This window comes from Euprymna scolopes, chromosome 3, assembly GCF_053919585.1.
Source record: "Euprymna scolopes isolate OS-2025 chromosome 3, ASM5391958v1, whole genome shotgun sequence".
NCBI lineage: Eukaryota > Metazoa > Mollusca > Cephalopoda > Sepiida > Sepiolidae > Euprymna > Euprymna scolopes.
The window spans coordinates 184,205,518-184,226,104 of NC_136484.1; the positions used below are offsets into that span (position 1 = coordinate 184,205,518).

At 32.2% G+C, this 20,587-nt stretch overlaps 1 protein-coding gene across 2 annotated transcripts in view; it reads left to right on the forward strand.

The window, feature by feature from the left end:
* The window catches only part of LOC145260338 (uncharacterized), a 1,155,262-nt gene that overhangs the window by 921,545 nt on the left and 213,130 nt on the right, over window positions 1-20,587 (forward strand). The window contains exon 6 of one of the 2 annotated variants that reach the window (XM_080118258.1): window positions 5,543-5,678. The exons of the other annotated variant lie outside the window; for it this stretch is intronic. The gene's annotated coding sequence lies outside the window, so the exon portion shown is untranslated. The remainder of the gene's footprint in view (window positions 1-5,542; window positions 5,679-20,587) is intronic. 2 annotated transcript variants of the gene reach the window in all.

Here is a 20,587-nt window from a genome sequence, read left to right on the forward strand (position 1 = left end):
ACTAATATAGGGTTTGGAATTGTCCGAATAGTATTGAAACAATTGTAACTAACGATCAAATACACTATTTGTTACTATCAATCTATTCCTTGATGTATTGATTTTGTTTAAACAAAATATGAATGCTCAATTCTGAAATATGGTATATATATATATATATATATATATATATATATATATATATATATATATATACATACATACATTATTGGTTATATATGTGCATACATGTTTCAGTGGAATACAAATTCATTCAAAGAAACCACTTTATCAAACCAAAAAAGGAATGATATAGAAATATATTCGGGCGGGGTTTATGCTCTTAAGGAATGTATGGTGTATACTTTGTGAATCTGAGCGGTAGAGGTTTTGGAGAGAGGTGTGGTGAAGAAAGAGAGTAGGGTGGAGTGAAGAAGAGGGGGAAGTACGATCCCGTGTAGTCCAGTTATCGCAGCGAGAAGGTATTTGTATTATTTTTACTTGGCGGTTGTTTATTGGCCTAGGTTTTCTCATTGATATAAAGTAATATTATACCCCCATCACTGTTACTTCCCTATCTTAGATCTTTATTGTTTTTTTTTCTGGTTGCGACTTATCCATTTGTTTTATTGATAAGCTCTATTTATTAGGTTGGTGCAAAAACAATATTGTTTCCTTACATATGTTACTTATATATATGATTTCTGAATTATTTCATTGATATATATATATATATAACCATTTCATATATCATTTGGAAGCGCGTATTTTGCTCTACAGAATCGTGTTATTCGTTACCGTTCTACAGTTGTAGCTATTAAAGGTTTGTCGTTTCATTTTCTGTAGGCTTTTTGACAGCATGAACAAAATTCAAACCCGCACGATTTTCTTGTTTCAGTTCAAAATAGGCCAAAAAGCTGCCGACAGCTCGTAATATCAATGATGTGTTTTCCCAGGAACAACTAACGAACGTGTGGAACAACGTGGTTCAAGAAATTTCGCAATGGTTACAAGAGCCTCGAAGATGAAGACTGTGGTTGATAACGAACATTTGAAAGCATTAATTGAAGCCGGTCCCTGTAAAACCACACGAGGTCGACTACTCACCAGTCGTTCTCCATTTAAAGCAAATAGGGAAGTCAAAAAATGTAATAAATGGATGCTGCATGAATGGAATGATAATAAAAAAAATCGTCCTTTTCAGGTGTATTCTTCACTACTACTGCGCAACAAAAACGACCTATTTCTCGAGCGGATTGTGACGTGTGATGAGAAGTGGATCCTCTATGACAACAGGCGAAGTTCCACAATATTTCCCGAAGCTGAAATCGCACACAAAAAAGGTTATGGTGACTGTTTGGTAACCTGCGGCCGGTTTCATTCATCATAGCTTCTTGAATCCGGACGAAACGATTACGGCGGAGAAGTACTGCCGACAAATTGACGAAATATAATAGAAGCTCCAACGTATGTTGCCGAGATTTGTCGGTATGAAGGGACCAATTTTCCTCTATGACAATGCTCGCCCACACGTTACTCAACTGATCCTGCAGAAGCTTAACGAATTAGGCTACGAGCTCTGCCTTATCCGCCATATTCACCGAGCCTTTCGCCCACTGATTATCACTTTTTCAAGCATCTCAAGCATCTTCCTGCGCGAAAAATGCTTCAAAAGCTCTGATCATGCCAAATCGGCCTTCAATGACTTCATAGCTTTCAGAACTCCGGATTTCTATGCTAATGGGATTAATAAACTTGTTTTTCGTTGGCGAAAATGTGTGGATTCTGATCGCTTTTGTTTTTTTCGATTAAATAAGTTTGTTATGAAAGGAGTTATTATCTTTTGAAGTTGAGCGTTAAAAGACGAAATTATTTTTTTATTTTTGCGCCATCCTTCTCTTTTTGATCCGTTTATTTGTTTCTCGTTTTTAAATTATTTATTTATTTGTTTATTTATAAAGTATATATCCATATGGTCAAATTAACAGTCAGTGTACAAATATACAGGCCTTTTTATATCATTAAAATAAAGGTGGCATACTGCGAGTCATATTTTTATATCATTGAAATAAAGGTGGTATACTGCGAGTTATATTTCCCGCTACCGCGGTGTCTGAAGTAATTACACAGGCAAAGGTTTTTATATCTATATTTTAACTTAATGTCGATGGTTGTCATTCTTTCATTTGGGTCGTCTAACTTTTCTTCAATACTAGAATAGAAATATAACTGAATATAAATGTTTCGTTATAGGGATAGGTTTTCCATGCCATATACATGCAGACAAGTACATACTAGTATATATAATTCCTATATTAGTGGGCATTCCGTTCCCAAAGCCTTCTAGTTAGAGTACTTAGTTATCATTTTGGATCAATTATGTTGTTGGTTTCCTTATGTAATGCTGCTTTACGATAATACTTCTCGCGGGTACATATCAACAATTCAGTTACAAGAGTGTTGGACGCGTAGATTATTTTAATTAATCGTTTTTGGTGTTTAATTAGTATGCAAAATGCACTCACCTTTATCCAATTAGTGTTGTGTTTTTGTTCGTTTAGTTTAGTATTAAAAGGAAGCGCTTGAGGTGCTGTTGAGGGGTAATAAGATAATGGCTCTTTCCCAAATTGAGCAAAGTTATTTATGCTAGCTATTTTTCGACGCTTTTCGATGAGTAGTTATTAATTAGAGGTTTGTCAGTTTTTAGAAATTATTAATTTGTGGTGTATCGGGACTACTTTAAATCCTTTTATCTCCTATCTTGGTTGATTTATAAATTAATTTAGATATAGGAAGTTAGGAGTTATTAATTATAGTTTTCTTACTATGAGGGGATCACTATTCGTTTTTTATATATTATTTAAAGCGTAGCCTCCAAAGTTTCTGCAGCTAATAGATGATTCTATATTTATATTTAATAATTTTTCACGGTCTTTAAAACTAATGACCTCATGTTTATAAAAAAAAAACAATGTAATCTTGACTCTCGTTTTAATATCGCTCCTTTTTTGGTTTGATGAATTGGGATCTCTTTGAATTTGGATTCCATTAAAACATGTATGCGCATATAAGTCCAATCCCTCCTCATCGTGGTAGGATGGTGAAACAGGTAGTGTCAGAGCTATGCCGTCGGGAACTTCGGTTCCTGGTAGGGCCTCCCAAAGTGAATTGGCTTGACACCCAACGGTATCTGAATCGAAGTTCGGCTAACAGGTCTCAGGTAAAATCCGGGATGGCATCTTCTCCAACAACTGGCGGCCTAAGGGTCGTTCTGTCCCTGCGTCTGCGGAGAATCTGCAGCAAACAGAAGACAACTCTTTAACATTGAGATCGACAGGATACACCTAAAGGAGGTCGGAGGTTATGTTGTGAAAATCACACTCAAGATGAGAACAGTCGCTGAATCTAAATAATGCAAATCGGTATAATAGTTCGATAGTTGTTTCCTTAGTTTGTCCGGACATTACACTAAAAATAGCCGAAGACAATTTTTAAATGACAAACTGTTTTAAAACAACCCAACTTATTTCTGACTGCAGTATAATAATATATGATCATTGTTATAATGGCGTGAAAGAGAGACCTGTAGTAACTTCGATGTGCGAATAAATTAAAAATTAGCGAAACATAAAAAAGAAAAAACATTCGAATGAAATATGGAAAAAAGAGGTACATTTTCGGCCTAAAAGGTGCTGGAATAGAAGAGTAAATTAAAAATTGCCTCTTACACTGTGAGATTTGTATTTGTATTGGAGTATGTAACACGGTATTACGTTTTGAGTATCTATTATATTTTGAGTATTTATATATATGTATATATATATATAAAGAAGTTAATAAACCATGTTAAAAAAACACTTTGAAAAAGAGTAAAAACCTATTTAATTTTAAAAAGGAAGCACTAAATAAGTGGATACTTCTTAATACGCGGAGTTTCCTTCTCATCAGAGAGTAGGATTTAGCAAAATGCAGGATTGGATTGTGCTTGCAAAAGTATTTAATAAAACTACAAGTCATAGATCTTACTTGGTAACAAAAAGTGAAGCAGAGAGAATAGGATGAAGAAAAAAGTGAGATATATATATATATACACACACACATATATATATGCATACATACACATATACTAGCATGTAGTAATAATTATTATTACTAAAAAAATAATGATATTAACAACTAAAAATATAAATAGGTTTAAAACCTGTGCTAGAACTGTAAGCAAGGACACGTGGCGATGCGATTAGAGTACTTGGAAAAATGAATTGTGAAATTGATATTCTCCTAAAGGTTGAATTATAATCAATTCTCATCTAAAAAAACAATTCAGAAACGAAAAACAGTCACGACTTATTAAGGCTAAAAGGCTACGCGAGGGTATTGGTTAATGATTGCGTTAGTTGGATGATGAGATAACACATCAATGATTAGGCAGAAGTTATTTATTTAAGAACGCCTCAACAAGAGGATATTGTGCTCCACGGACCGGTAATTCTACGTAAGAGACCAGGACCCATTTAGTTTTAATCACGCAGAAGGGGAAAGCAAGATATTAAAAGGAGGTTATATCTAGACGATTCTTCTTGTGATTTTATTTGCCGGGAGAAACATAGATTAAAGCTCAGTCAAGCACCTATCCTGAAAATGAAGGTAGAACAGAGAAAGTCTAGCAATATGCCTTCTGGGAAATAATGAATGTAGAGACACACACCCCACTAGATTTCGTTTTTTTTTATTTTGTCAAAACAAAAAAGGTGGCTCTGTGCGGAACCTCCCCAAATATGGCAAAAGTACTTCATCGTATGACATATTTCACATAAAAATATAAAAACTCATATTTGTGTAGCAATAATATAGGGTATTTATAACATGCGAAGTATAAATAGATACTGTTGAAATTACATGTGAGAAAAAGATAAAAACACAAAAACATTATATATATGTATAAACACACACACACACACACACACACACACACACGCGACCTTAAACTATATCCGATAGTGAGGCCCCAGCTTCTGGGCTTTGGGGAGTGTGGAGCCACCCTGTAATTGCCAGTGCTCCCAGGTCCACTCTGACCCGAAGTGGTAGTAGCTGTTAGGGTCCCAACTATGGATTAAATAGAAGCCGACTTGATATATATATATATATATATATATATATATATATATATATATATATATATATTCTATTTTTAAAAAATTCTTAAAAATAACTGGATTCTGCATTAATAAATAACTTAAACAGGGTTGATATGCCATAAAACAAAACCAACCAACCAACCAACCACACACACACACACACACACATATATATATATATATATATATATATATATATATATATATATATATATATATTCGTTTGATCCGAAATTCTTACTTGGATTTTTACCAAACTGCATGTACACGTCGACACCACCACGTATAAAGTGTTGTAACTTGTATAAATGACTACAAACCACCGCTTAGAAGTTTCGAAAGTTGCGCACGTGTGTTTAATTATGGAATTCTTTTTGATATCCAAACATAATTTAATTTTTTTTGTTTTTTTATTTAATTTTTAGTTGCTATGAGACATGAAACTTTCTTGATATACCTTGCGGAAATCGTTTATCGATGTATTACGATTTGATGCAACTTCGCTGGGTTTATTTAACATTTCTGATATTGAAATGTGGATTATGTTCTGCTATAACATAGGTAAGTGACTTTATGTTAATCTGTCTACCTTTCGCCCGCCCTTCTCTCTATCTCTCTCTCTCTCTTTCCCTCTCTCTTTCATTCACTTTAACTCTTTTTCTTTCCTTCAATACACACATACATACACACACACACACAGACACACACACACACATATATATATATATATATATATATATATATATATATATATATATATATATATATATATATATATTAATGAGAAGAAACATATGCCAATAAGCTACAGAGAAAGGTTTTCATTCCCCGGGAAATCGACAAACGAGATCTTTCTTGGACTATAGTTACGTCTTTTAGAAACCTACACTTGTTTATGTAAGCACAACGCTTATAATACACACACACATATATATACATATATATGTTTGAGTGTGTATACGTATGAGTGTGTGTATGTGTGCGTGTGTAACAGCTCTGTTAATTACTAATGTAGTGTATAATCGAGCACTTTTGGAATGTATCAGAATATTACCGAAATTATGTTGCTGGAAATTTGAATTCTGCGTATACTGTCATGTCTTGTGTATGTTCACATATGACTTTGACTTATGACTTTTCATTTCATTATGATTTATTTATGTTTCACTTATGATTCAGAATTTGGCTAATAATTAGTGAAAACTAGTGGAAATGTTTACTCCGAAAAAAAATTCTTTTCGTCCTATGAATAATATCGTTATTTCTGTCGACGCAGTATAGAAATTAGATATTGCCTGTGTATTGCGCCAATCTTCTTTGAATTTTTGCATTAAATGAATCAGTTGTTTTTTTTTAATATTAATTTTAAAAATGTACTCAAAGATTTGGAGCTTCCCTATATTTAAAGCCATTTTTAACAGGAGATATAAGAGGAGATAAATCAGATGCAAAGAGATGTTTTATAAATCCTATAATAGAAGTATTTTAAACCAAATGTGATGAATTGTGTATATATTGAATTTGTTTTAAAATGCAAGGGTTATTAGCCTATCGGTAATTTTAATAAAATTCAATGAGTTCTTTCGGGGTGTTTAACTTAAAGACGTTATTATTTAAAATTGTTGTATAATAATAGTAATAATAATAATAATAATAATAATAATAATAATAAGAAGAAGAAGAAGAAGAAGAAGAAGAAGAAGAAGAAGAAATAAGAAAGTTTTAAAATATTACTATCGTAGTTAATGCTATCTTTAAATATTTATTACAATTATAATACTTAGGATGACGACGATGATTAATAAAAATAATATCCATAATTATAACCTATATATATTAATGTGTTTTGTATGTATGTATGTGTGTGTGTGTGTATTTTTTGTGTATGTTCGGCAAAGGCTTTTGTCAAGGGGGTGCTCGGTGAAGTCACTCATTCTTAAAACTTTTTATATACTGTCAACATTATATCTACGATTTACGCAGGGGGTTGCGTCTATCTTTTATTTCAACGACTTTCATACGCTATTTTCACGATATTTCTTCTGGTCTTTCTTTGGCTTTTCAGTATAAAAAAAGCGAAACTGGATCCGTATCATAAACAAAATACCTGGCACTCGTGCTAGGCACTTCCACAAAAGCAATGAAGTTTGATCAATGTGGGGGAACCCCCTTGTATCAGACAATTGCTACTCCCCTTTTTATGGGGAGCTGGTTCCCCCTTCCCAACGTCTTAGGGAACCGCGAAAAAAATGTCAGAAATCGGAATCAGAGGAATAACTGCAAAAATACAACGCCTAACGATAATGAAAACGGCTGAAATAATAAGGAAAACTCTAGAATGTGGGGAATAACACAAGACAATATAACAAAGAAGCGTTACAGAGAATGAAGAACGCCGAAGCTGTATATCTACAATTCTACACCACCATCATGCACGCCCCCATTGTTTCATCATCGCCCCCCCCAATAGAAAAGTGATACCAAAGAGCCGAGAAGGATCAAGGAGGATGGAAAGACCGATGAGAGAGCGCTGGCCAGACCTCCGCTGGATAAATGGAAAGAGAGCTGGGATCGTGGGGAGGCTTAGTGCCACTCAAATTTCATTATAAACCAATGGCCACTACCAGACAGAAATCAATGGTATGAGGCTGTTGCGATGACGCAAATTTATTTGCAAATGCTATCGAAGGAGGTGGAGAGAGCTTGACGTCTGGCGAGACTTGTTGTCACTCAGCTTCCAGAGAACACCACAGATCTCCAAACCGATCGTTTGCTGACTTGTGTGAAAGGTCCATGTGAGACAATAATAATAATAATAATAATAATAATAATAATAATAATAACTTATAAATAGATAATTGATTTTACTTTTTAAATATACAATTATTAAAATAAGAAGTTAGTGAATAAAACATTAATGCATTAAACACTAACAACGTTATTAAGTGTTGTGGTGGCACATATTCATTTGCATATGTGGATAGTAATTACACATAAATAGGAAGACTCAGTTAGTCTGAGTGTGTGTTCACCAGAAGCCACCGAAGGCCGCCGAGAGCAGATATGTTTCTCCAGCAAAGACTCTCTTATTTGACACCATTATGTAAATATCCTGTAAATATACCTTTTCCTAATACACTTCTTATTTGATCTATCTTTGTTTGTTGAGTCGTCATTTGTATTGCTTTCTACGTTACTTGTTTCAACCTGCAAACTTAACATTAAGACATTGTAATAATGTGATGACCTGAAAATGAGTACATCAATTAGGTAAGGACTAGGAAGAAATATGAAATAATGTGACTTAACAATCTGTTTCTTTCTTTATATACATTTTGTTTTGTTTTTATTGTTTAATCAAAGTACAAATATAAAATAAATAACATAATTTTTTCATGTCATCTAATATTTCATTAGAATTGACTTACATAATGATGCAATCTCAAATTATTTTTATCTGTCCGATTTATGAAACAAATGGGTACTTTTGTAAAATAATGACAGGGCTATCGTCGGTATTTTGCGGAAAGTTACGTAAAACGCCGAAAGGTGTCGAAACGCTGAATCCAGGAAATCGCAACAACCAACATTAAATAAAACATTCATTTTCTTTTCCTTGGTTTCTTTGAAAAAAAAATTAATTATCTTCATTTTACTTAAAAATAAAACAATCATAAAAACAAAAATTCATATATAAAAATTACAAATATTTTGTTTATTATTCAAACCATAAGTATTTATTAATAAAAAATATTTGTAATAAGTGTTTTTATTTATTTTATTTAATTTTAATTTTTTGAAAGTTTTGTAAAAATTTTACATTTAATTCGTCAATGTATTTTCTTCGAACAACAAAAACATTGTTTTTCTTTTTTACAATTAATTTTCAATTGAATTATCTTCTTAATGACAGAAATAATGTAATTTTATTAAAAAAAAATTTTTTGCCATCTTCCGCTATTTTACGTAAACTACCGGGAGGTTTTAACGATAGAACGGTTCTTATTTTGTATAAGCAGCAAAAATTATATATAATTAAAATGAAAAGAAAAACTCTGATGTTATTAGTTTATTTTGTTGATTTAGTTTGATAATATTCGCTGAAGAGGTTTTTAAAAATATCTTGTATTTATTACCAAGGAAAAATTTTAAATTGTCAGAAAAAATTGCATGAATAAAAATGTTTATTTTAAAAAAAATTCGGAACACTTAGAAACAATTGTATTACTATCAGGGTTACCAGGTGTAGTCCGGATTAGTGTATGGAATAGCTGCATATGTAACATCATATTAAGGAGAGTAAAATGTAACAGCTAGATATCAGGTTGATGCAAAAATAATGTTTTTGACGTCCAACTATATATGTATATATATATATATATATATATATATATATATATATATATATATATATATTAAGTAATGTGATTGATAATTTAAAATTTAAAAATCAAATTATAATTAAATTAAAAAACCGTTTCATAAGGAACAACAACAAAATCAATTATCTGTACGATAGTTTCGGAAAACAATGCTTTTTATTGTGGTAGACATCAAGTTACGTACAATAGTTACATATAGTTTTTTAATAAGCAAGGTCTCCTCGTCAGCAAATTTTGAAGGGTTTTTTATTAAATTTAAAAGACACCATAAATAAACCTAGCATTAAAAGTAAGGCAGATGTATCTGAAAAAAAATGGAATCAAAGGTCTGGATTTAAAATTTATAAGAAAATTAATATGGGTTAGAGATGGAAAAAAATAGCGTAAAATATAGATTTGAATTTAAATTATAAGTTTGCTTTAAGTACCACATTACAAATATATACATGCATATATATGAAAAAATAGACACACATATATACATATACATAGAAATACAGGTATATACATAAAAATATATAGAGAAATTTACCTTTTAATTTTTCGCCTTTTGAAATCAGGAACTATGGTTAAAATACTCATTTAGATGTTTGCTATAGCTTTTTACCTTATTGAATGATGCATTTTAAAAGGTGGGATGCCCGTGCAATAAATTATTTCCGTTAGCGTACTTTTGATTTAAAGACGCTACGGTTTATATTTCGAATGTTGTTTGTGTAATTACATGTTGTAAGGGGAGATAATTGTCATATTTTCTTTACTTTTTTATTAAAAGGGTGTAAGGGGGATAATTAGTCTAACTTAATTTATTTAAAAAAATTGTAATCTATTTTTACTAATAAGTAATTTTTAATGATTTAAGGTGGTTTATATTTATTAAATTTAAATTAACGTTTATGACTGCATGTAAATATTAGTTCCTGCCTTGAATTTAATAGTGTGGTTGCATTTTTTATATCTTCATATTTTAAATTTTTTAGGGTCTCTTTTGTACATAGTGCACAAAATTTATCTCCTGGTTTATATGATTTGCAAGTCTCAATTATTCGCCATTTTAAGTTGAAAGAAATATTGCTAGTTTTCAGTTGCCAAATATAGTTGGATAGAGTAGTTTGGTTTGACAGAGAGTTATTTTTAAAAGAATGTTTGTGCGTTGAAATTCTGTGTTTTATTAGGCCAGATGTGGAACCAAAATATATTACCTCTTGCTTATTGTGATTATTTTCCGTTAGGTCTGGTTCTGGATTATTATATGGTGGGTTGATTTGTAATTGATCGGTAGATTGGTTTAAGTTGGTGTTATTATTTAATCTGGTAGTTGAGTTATGGCTGTTAATAGGTTCATGTAGATGTGGAGATTTTGTATACTGTGCAGCTATAGATAACATTTTTAATTTTACATGAGCCTTGGAGGGGACATTTATTTTTTCTTCTACAGTTACAGTCTGATATATTTTGTATAGTTGTATTTTGTAGCTTATTAATTTTCTTATTATTAGAGCTAATTATTTTTTGATGAAGGTTAGGCATAGTAGAGTAAAAGACTTTAATTGTGTTATTATTGAAAATTTAATTATATCTATGGGGCTTTAAAGTTCTTATCTAATATTTTAAAAAATTCTCTGGCTATGTTTGTCTCTAGGTTTTTGGAATATGGAGGGTTGAACCATAGGGTCTCCTTATGTCTATTCTTACGTTTACGGGTTTTGGTTTGCTATTTATTTGTATTATTATCTAATATTTGTGGTTTGGTTTTATCATTTTTTGTCTCTTGGTTATTTTTCTTAACTCGCATACGGGAAGACATTGCCATATCATATGTTATTACGCTCTTAATAGGTTTATTTTCAATGCAGTTTATGTTTCTATCATTTTTATTTATGAATTTAATTTGTGAATTATATCCCGAGTTTTTAAGGGCCTCATTGTAATATTTTTCATTTTTGATAAATATGGATTTAGTAGAAGACAGTCTAGAAATTCTTAAAGCGATATTGGGAACTATTGATTTTAATATTGATTTAGGGTGGTTTGATTGATTGTGGACATATAGTAGTGATTGGTTAGGTTTATGATAGGGTTCAAAGGTAGAATTCTCAAGATTTAAGGTTATGTCTAAGAAATTAACAATTTTTTTATTAGGGTCGATTTTTATACTAAGTCCATAATTTTTAAATAATTTATGTAGAGCTTTAATTGCTTTTTCATAATTTTTATTTGTAGAATTAGTTACGAAAAGTTACATCAGCTCTTGAGACTATTGTTCTAATCTCCTTTAAATGTATATATATATATATATATATATATATATATATATATATATATATATATATATATATATATATATATATATAAACGACATCAGTTTTGCGCCAACCTAGTATCTTACGCTTTTAGTAAGGTTTGGATCTCTACAGTTGTTAGTAGTCGACAATTATAACCAGTCAGTCGTCAGTTATGTACCACGAGTAAATCATATCTCAATCTCTCTAATATATAATCTCAATCAACGACGAATTCTCTATTTGTTTTACCGATGATATTTGCATTATCGCTAACGTTTGCGATTTTACTTACCATAGTGTTCGACCAATTAACGGGAGCATATATAGCAATCTTTCGCTGTAGCATAGCTCTTCAATGGTACTAAACAAGCAAGCGTTTCGAAACGAGATTGAAACTCGATTGTTTTTTTTAAAGTCGGGGATTCTAACCATTCTAGATAGAGCACGACATAAGTAATAGACTGATATACGGTATGGATACAAGCATGCAGGCATTATCCAGTACTATTTTAGTATTCTCACCTCAAGTAAGGGGAGATAAATCTTTTTGAGCTAAGAAATTTGTATTTCCAAAGTTCTTACTTTTTAGGAGAGCTTAAATGTCCTCTACATTAAATCAACCTTGTAACGAATCTACCCCTCATAAGAAGCATGTAAATATGTGAACATGTAAAGACATCGATGGGTGTAACGTTGTCCGAGAACCAACACGTTGTGACCTCATTTGGAAAGTAGACAAAGAATAGGAAAGAACTTCAACTCGCTTTTTTATGTACAACGACATTTATTTCCTCATTCTCGCGTGATCGTTTTCTTGAACTTGCTCGCGGACCTCATCCGCGAATCTAACGTGATCGTCCTCTTTTTCTCCTTTTTATAGTCATTTTTTTTACCGCTGACGTCAATGTTACACTAAGTAAAATCGCACCTTTTTATATTAGAGGTCCCTAAATGCCGAAAGGTTTTTCTACCAAGTATTGCTTGCTTTTGGAATTCCATTGGTGATTACGATTTCGCAGATTGTACCAACTCGTAGAACTTTTAATGTAATGCCAACAAACACCTTGCTGTACAATTTTCCACTTAAGATGACCTTTACGTATCGCCATTAATTCACATAGCGCTGTACGTCCTAGCAGATTGCTACTGGGATGTAAAAGACTATGTGAATTAAAGGCGAAACATGAAGGCCATTATGTGAATTTATAGCAATAATTAAAGTCATCCTAAGTGTTTGCCTGGAGTGAATCAAAGAAAATAATTTTATTATGTGTCAGATAAATGAATGGTTTAATGTACTGAAATCGTTTTGTCACGTATTATACGCTTTGTATGCGTCATATCGAATACGAACCGCTTTTTTAAAACCCCTTTAACAGGAGGAATTTCCATTTTAGCCGAAACTCTGGCCAATGGCCAGCTATTGCAGCCGAGGTAGTTAATCCGCCAACCCGGACGCTGCCGTTTCTTTATCCAACTTATTTTTGCATCATGTGTTCGTTTCCCTTCCCTCTATTGAACAGAACTGTATTGCGTTTCTTCAGCAACCTATATGTGTATGGCGACATCTCATTATCGGTTACTACTCACCCAATACATTCCATAAGTTCTTTCTTGACGAGTTAGTTTCTGTATTAATGCCAACTCCATCCACTCCAGTGCTGCGAGGAGGCCAACGAAATTATAACTCGGATCATTTTGTGTTTTAATGATATCATTCCAGGCTAGCATAGATATAACTCTTATGAAGGGGATTTTTTTTAATACGAACTCATTTTCCCTCCTTTTCTTTTTTTTTATTTCGTTTCGTTTCTTTATAGTTTGTTCTGTTTTCTCTTCCTCTTACTCTCTAACACGCACATAAATACCTTCTAGGACATAATTTGGATTCAACGCTGAATTATGGGCTGCCAAAATACATATATATCTTATTAAACTACCAGCTAAAATATTCGCTAAACATAAATACGTATGAATCACTTTTTCGATACTCTCAAGTCGACTCTTTTCATTGGTTTTACCGTCATTGGTTTCGATACCAATAAGTGGGACTATATGAAGGTTACCAACATCTATAAGTGAAACTTGTATTATCGAAACGTCTGGATTCGAACTAAGCACGTCTAGCTCCTCACTTCACGTCATTACCAACTTCATCATAATCATATCTTAAAATATTCAATATTTCCTTATGTGAAATCCATGTTATAATGTAAATTTGGTGTATTTCTGTAACAGCTAATTCTACCCTATGCGACCAGGGTCTTCAACTCTGTATTTCCTCCTGTGTCTGAAGACAAGCTATGAGATATACAATATCTGTACCTGATGTTGCCAAGCTAATCAAAAACGTCGATTGGAGTAAAGCAACTGGCTCTGACGGCATTCCTATTATAGTGCCGAAAAAAGCTTCAACCAGAACAAGCTCCCATACTTACAAAGCTTTTTAAGCGTTGTCTTAAGGAGACTTGCTTCCGAACACTCTGGAAAACATTATCAGTATTTCAGGCAATCGGGCATCCCCCTCTCAATACAGACCAATCAGTTTCTGTGTGTCGTGAATAAGTTGCTGGAATCTTTGTTAAATAGAGACATAGTCAATCACCTCAGCAAAAATAACTTTCTTAGTGAGATGTAATATGGTTTCCGTACTGCTAGATCTACAGCAGATGTACTTATAGTTATATCTCATAGAACTATCGGAGGCTTCCTTTCTAGGGCAATTGCTCATGACATATCAAAAGCCTTTGATAGAGTATGCCATAAAGGTCTACTCCACAAAATCTCTAGCTACGGTATTACTAGAAATGTCTTCTCAATTACGAAAACATTTCACTTTGATAGATTCATATGAGTGGTGATTGATGGATAGAAATCAGAAGCTCACAGTATTAATGATGGAGTCCCTCAAGGTTGCATCCTGGGCCCAACTTTCTTCCAAATCTACATCAATGATATCCCAAATCACATCCTAAGATTATTTGTAGACATTTATGCGGACGATACTACCATCTATGGCAATACTTCAAAGGCCTTAAAAAGTTCTCTGATTCTCTCTCCTCTGATCTTGATCACCTGGTGCAATGGGGAAGAGGTGTCTGGTTAATTTTAAACGACGCTTCTATCTTTACATCATCAAAGCTCTGATTCCCGTCTGGCATAAATTGAAATGAATAGCTCCCGTTTTGGGGAGGCCTTGGGTTTTGACAAGCTTCTGAGTCTGCCATTTACTCCTGATCTGAAATGGAATACGTACATCAAATCCACTGCCAAAGTCGCTGAAAAAATGGTGGGAGAAACACCATATTCTGCCTTGACAGAGTTAAAAATAGACTTCTTAGTCTTGTGGGGGATACTATTTTTCTTCCCTGCAACATCTTTCCCACAGAAGAGCCTGTCTCTGCTTTATATTTATTTTCATGGCAAGTACTCCAATATATGAGCCCCTCTAGCAAGACTTTCATGAAAAACGTGGGCTAGCTGAAACCACTATTGTTAATTTCCTCCACTCTTCATTTTTGCCAAAACCTAAACGTAAATTCCATTAACAAAGCTTCTGTCTTAGGACTGTACGCCTGTAGAACTCTGTTCCATTTCCTGCTTCACAACTGACTACAATATAGTCGTACTTTAAGTACAACATGAACAATTCTTGATGAACCTTCCTATTAAGTAATCCAATTTACTAAATTTCCAACTCTTACTGCGATATTTTCCCATTGACTACTGATGCTCATTAATCCTTATTCTCGAGTGGTCTCTGAACCTTGATACGTAATGACTTCTTTTTAAAAAAAACCATATGGTCTGAGGTTCGAATCCTATAGTAGGGTTTGCTAAAGAATTTCCGTGAGAAAATATGTGGTGCTTCAATTGCTGCTTGGAGCCATTCTGTAACCTCATTTGTACACAGTTCTGCGGAAAGAGAACGTATACTACTCCATGATATGATTCCAAATGGCTTCCTAGTAAGCTATTTTGAAGTACCTCGTCGTTTTGAGTAATGGCTCTTTAACTTAGAGTCAAGAGTTTAGAGTGGTTTCTACCAGTATCACAACGTGGTCAGCATTCCCGAGTGAGCAATAGGCATTTGTTAAACAATCCTCTAGAATTGTGATAAGAAATAGGTCTAGAAGTGAGGCTAGCTGATTTTGTCGATCTGGGAGACGGGTCGAGAACATGACTGTCCGTGAGAATGGATAGATATAAGAAAGCTATGTATGGTATTTTGTCTTTCTGTAATCTATTTCTGCATTTACAGAATTTGTATGGCGGAAAACAACCAAAAGTTGGAATTTTCCTACTCTAAGAATAATTTTTTATATGCTTTTTGTCTCCTGACAGGATTTCCTCTCGTTCAACATCCATTACAAGGTTTTTTAGGCGGCAAGGATAAATCTGGACCCTGCTCATTAAAGTCGATTGTTAACAGTTGGTGTCGAGAGGAAAAAATATCAGTTGTAAACCTGAATATCGTTTTTCGTTCTATATATTTCCCTCTTAAGAATAGAAAGTTAGAAACCGTTGTGACGCTGAGTCTAGAGTGTCCGCGTTTGTGTCTGCAACGAATAGAGCTGCGAGTAAATATTCTCAATAACCCATACTCAAATCTATATATGTATGCTTGCAAGTGTATATATATATATATATATATATATATATATATATATATATATATAATTTAAAGGTTTATTTTTGGTGTCTTTTCAATTCAATAGAAATCCTCCTAAATTTGCTGATGAGGAGACCGTGCTTACCAAAAAAACTATGTATAATTGTTCTACGTGACTTCATGTATACCACAAATAAACAGCACGGATTTCCGAAACGATCGTACAGATAATTGACTTTGTTGTTGTTCCTTCTTATGAAACTGATTTTTAATTTAATTATAATTTGATTTTTAAATTATCAATCACATTACTTAATATATATATATATATATATATATATATATACATATATATATATATAAATATATATATATATATATATATATATATATATATATATATATATATATATTTGTATTATAAGAGATTAGGGCAATGTCGGTAATGTCGGTTTTAAATCCAAACAAAATTGATCTATAGTTGACTTACTATGCTGAATTTTTATATCAATCTCCTTGGGGAAGACTAAACATGAAAAGTAGCTTCTGAAAGGCCGGTATAAGACACCAACTATAGATATTTTGTTTAGATTTGAAACCGAGAGCGTCGATGTTTTCATTTTCTTATGTAATGCCGTAATGCCTTATATTTTCTTTTCTCTTATAATTAAGCACATTGCTTGGCGCTTTCGTAGAATTTATATCTATATATATATATATATATAGTAAGTTATAAAATATATATGGTAATTAAGCTACACTGAATATTCCGCGTTTCATCCACTCTAGAACTCTTCAGGCTTTATGAAGAGTCCTAGATTGGATGAAACGCGGGATATTCAGTGTAGCTTAATTGCGATATATATTTTATAACTGACTAACTAGCTCTACCTACGTATTGAGCACTTTTGAAGTAAATACTTAAAGTTTACGCATAAATTTATACTTACGTATATTAATTTTATGTGAGTAAATGAAGTAGTTATATATACATATATATATATATATATAACTTTAAAATAACAGGAATATACACTTAATTTACATTCATATTGTTTAAATTACTACCTCTTACATGTGCTTCATTGAATGACGTAAACTAAATAAATCATCAGAGACTTTACTAAGAATGAAATATGCAGTTTTTTTTTTGTTGTTGTTTAAAGAAGGAAAATTTATTCTAAAGCGAATTGGAAAGGTTTAAAGACATAAAATCCGAAATCCAGTAAAAACAGTAAATAGCATCCAGTGTTTATAAGATATGCCGATATGCAGAAAAGAAAAAAAAAGATTAGTTTGTAAATAACACGTGATCTATTTCCCTCGTAATCTACGAACCAATCTTCTTTTCCTAATATTTTCTTTTTTACATATCAAATTATAAATGTTGTATTTGACTTTTTAAATCATATATCACTATATATTGGGTCCAATATAGTATAATAATAAATACGAATGTTGCATTATTCAAAATAAAACATTTAAGAGTATTTTACGACCGGGTCTCCTGGGTGTAATATATTAATGTTTCTTTTAAAGAAACGAAATTTGCCTGGTCTAATAACGATTCTATTTTAAATTTCCAAATTACTGTGCTTTCTAACAGTGAATTCTATTATTATTATTAGAACCCAAACTAGGAAGCTTCCCCCATGCACTTAGATATTTACACCTCATTTTTCACTGACATCTGAAAACCGTGCTAACAAATTTACAAGATGACATGTAAAAAAAAAATGCGAGCATTTCCTGATAAAGACTCTATAATTTGAATTTTTAATAAATAGTTTATTTTTTTAAAATATATACATCTACACTTGTATGATGTCTTAACCATTATATTTCACACACACACACACAAACACACACACACACACACACACACATATATATATATATATATATATATATATATATATATATATATATATATATATATATATATATAAGCGAGATAATATACTGATAGAATTCAGATGAAAATCCTGATAGATATTACTTGAAGTAATACTTTCAAGGGGATCCTAGCCAAAAAGAAAAAGCTCAATATTTAAGAATAGAGCTATATAGATATGGATTAAGGAAATTAAAAAAAAACCTTTCTATATATTCCTTTGTCAAGCAATAAATTCCTAAATCGAATGTATGCCTCTATATGTTGTTTTTCAGAATTTAAAATTAAACCACGAGACATATATATATATATATATATATATATGTATCTTGCCATCGAGCGCAAACTCTAAAAACCCGACAATACAATGTTATATATTTGATATGTATGTATTATGTTCTTGTATGCTTTTTGTTATTGATATTTGAAAAAGTTAGTCCCTCAATCAATTCTTGTTCTTTCATTTTCTCTTTTCCTCCCCCCCAACACACCTCCCCCTATGTACTGTCTTCTTCTCTTTATCATTTTATGCTTCTATTTTCATTATCTTATATTTACTAAAGCGAAAGTGTCGATCCATGTTAATTTGCCGCATGTTTAATTAACAACAATCAAACAATTCGCACCTTCCGATTCCCGAATAATTACGTTTCGATCGCGAGAAATTTGGCGTGGGAATTTGATTACAAATGACAAGAATATAAGAAAAAGCGAAAAAACACAAAAATAAAAACAGAAAACGCTCCAAAAACAAAAAGAGGATCCGTTTTCGTTTGTGTCAATTTTTTATATTTCCGAACTTATTTCTGTGATGAGTTTTCAAGTGCATAAAACCGATCTTGTAAATGACCAACCAGACTGTACTGACAATTATTTCAACCTAAATTATGTTTTGTCTGATTAGGCTTCAGAAGTATTGACAGCGTTTTAGGCGAAACTGACCTGTCTGACTGTACATGATATCAATAAAGCTGAATTACATCGACATAGTGGCGAATTTTATACAATTCTACGAAAATATTTTCGGAAATAGGAGGCGTTGGAAGTTGAGTCCGATATAAGGCGTCATCACATATATTAATAGTCTCCAGAATTGGGATACAAGTGAAGAGACTAAAAATATCAAAAGAACACATAAATTTTCAAAATAAGTAGTTTTATATAACGTTGGCAAAAGTAAAGGAATATTTAATGCAAAACGAACTATAACGTTTCAAAACGGGTTCTAAGATACTTGTCAGTTATTTGGCTAACTTGTGTTGAGGGTACCCTATCATTTATAATATGGGTCTCAACGGGACCCCACTTTTATAAGTTTTTGGCAAACCATACAGATGAACTAGTAGGCCGCATTTAATTTTAAACGGGAGTGGAAGAACACCACTTTTGACCCATTTGACAAGTCGCGTTTTGACAAATTTAAAGGATAGTAATCACTTTATTGACATAATCCTGGTGATTCATTATGACCACGCCGAAGGTTTTGTTTAAAACAATAAGTACCATCAAAGATTCATTATGCGCATTTTTCATCTTGACCTTCTGAATAATACATATGGCTCTGATAACTGCGAGCACCTTATAAATAACCATACTTGTACCACCAATGTTCATATGTCGATATGTTCATGACCTTAAGCAAACCGCACTTACCTTTCCATTAAAACATCCTAAAAATCATTTTTATCAAGTGCTCGAGACCTTCTCTTTACAAACAAAAATAATGTTTTTTACGATTTACTGTTATTTCTATGTGATTCTTTCCCCGTTTATTTATTAATTTATTTTTTAATTATATTTTTCCCCTGCAATATTCATGAACAATTTTTTTATAATCGCAATTTTTTCTCAATTTTGTCTGTTAAGCGAGGAACAAAACCCGGTTAGCTAGCGCTTTTTCATTTTTATTTTTAAAACGCCATCGTGTTAATTAGTCGTTATATATATATATATATATATATATATATATATATATATATATATATATATATATATATATATATATATGTTTTTGAACGATGACTACTGTACAGGGTGGAATGATAAATTTGTCGTCCTAAAGACAACACTACAGCTTGACTTCCAAATTTTTATTAAAAAATCAATTCAGGTAGCTTGATTATGTAGTAGAGCCGACATCTATTCATTGTAGCTGTCTTCAGTCTCAATTAACGCATCAATACTGGTCCGGAACTGGGAGCATGCATTTTTTCTACAAGCGCAAGCGGTAGCTCGGCAAATACTCGCAGATGGCGGCGATCAGGCTGGGTTTGTGTTGTGGGAGGTCATGTTGGTGA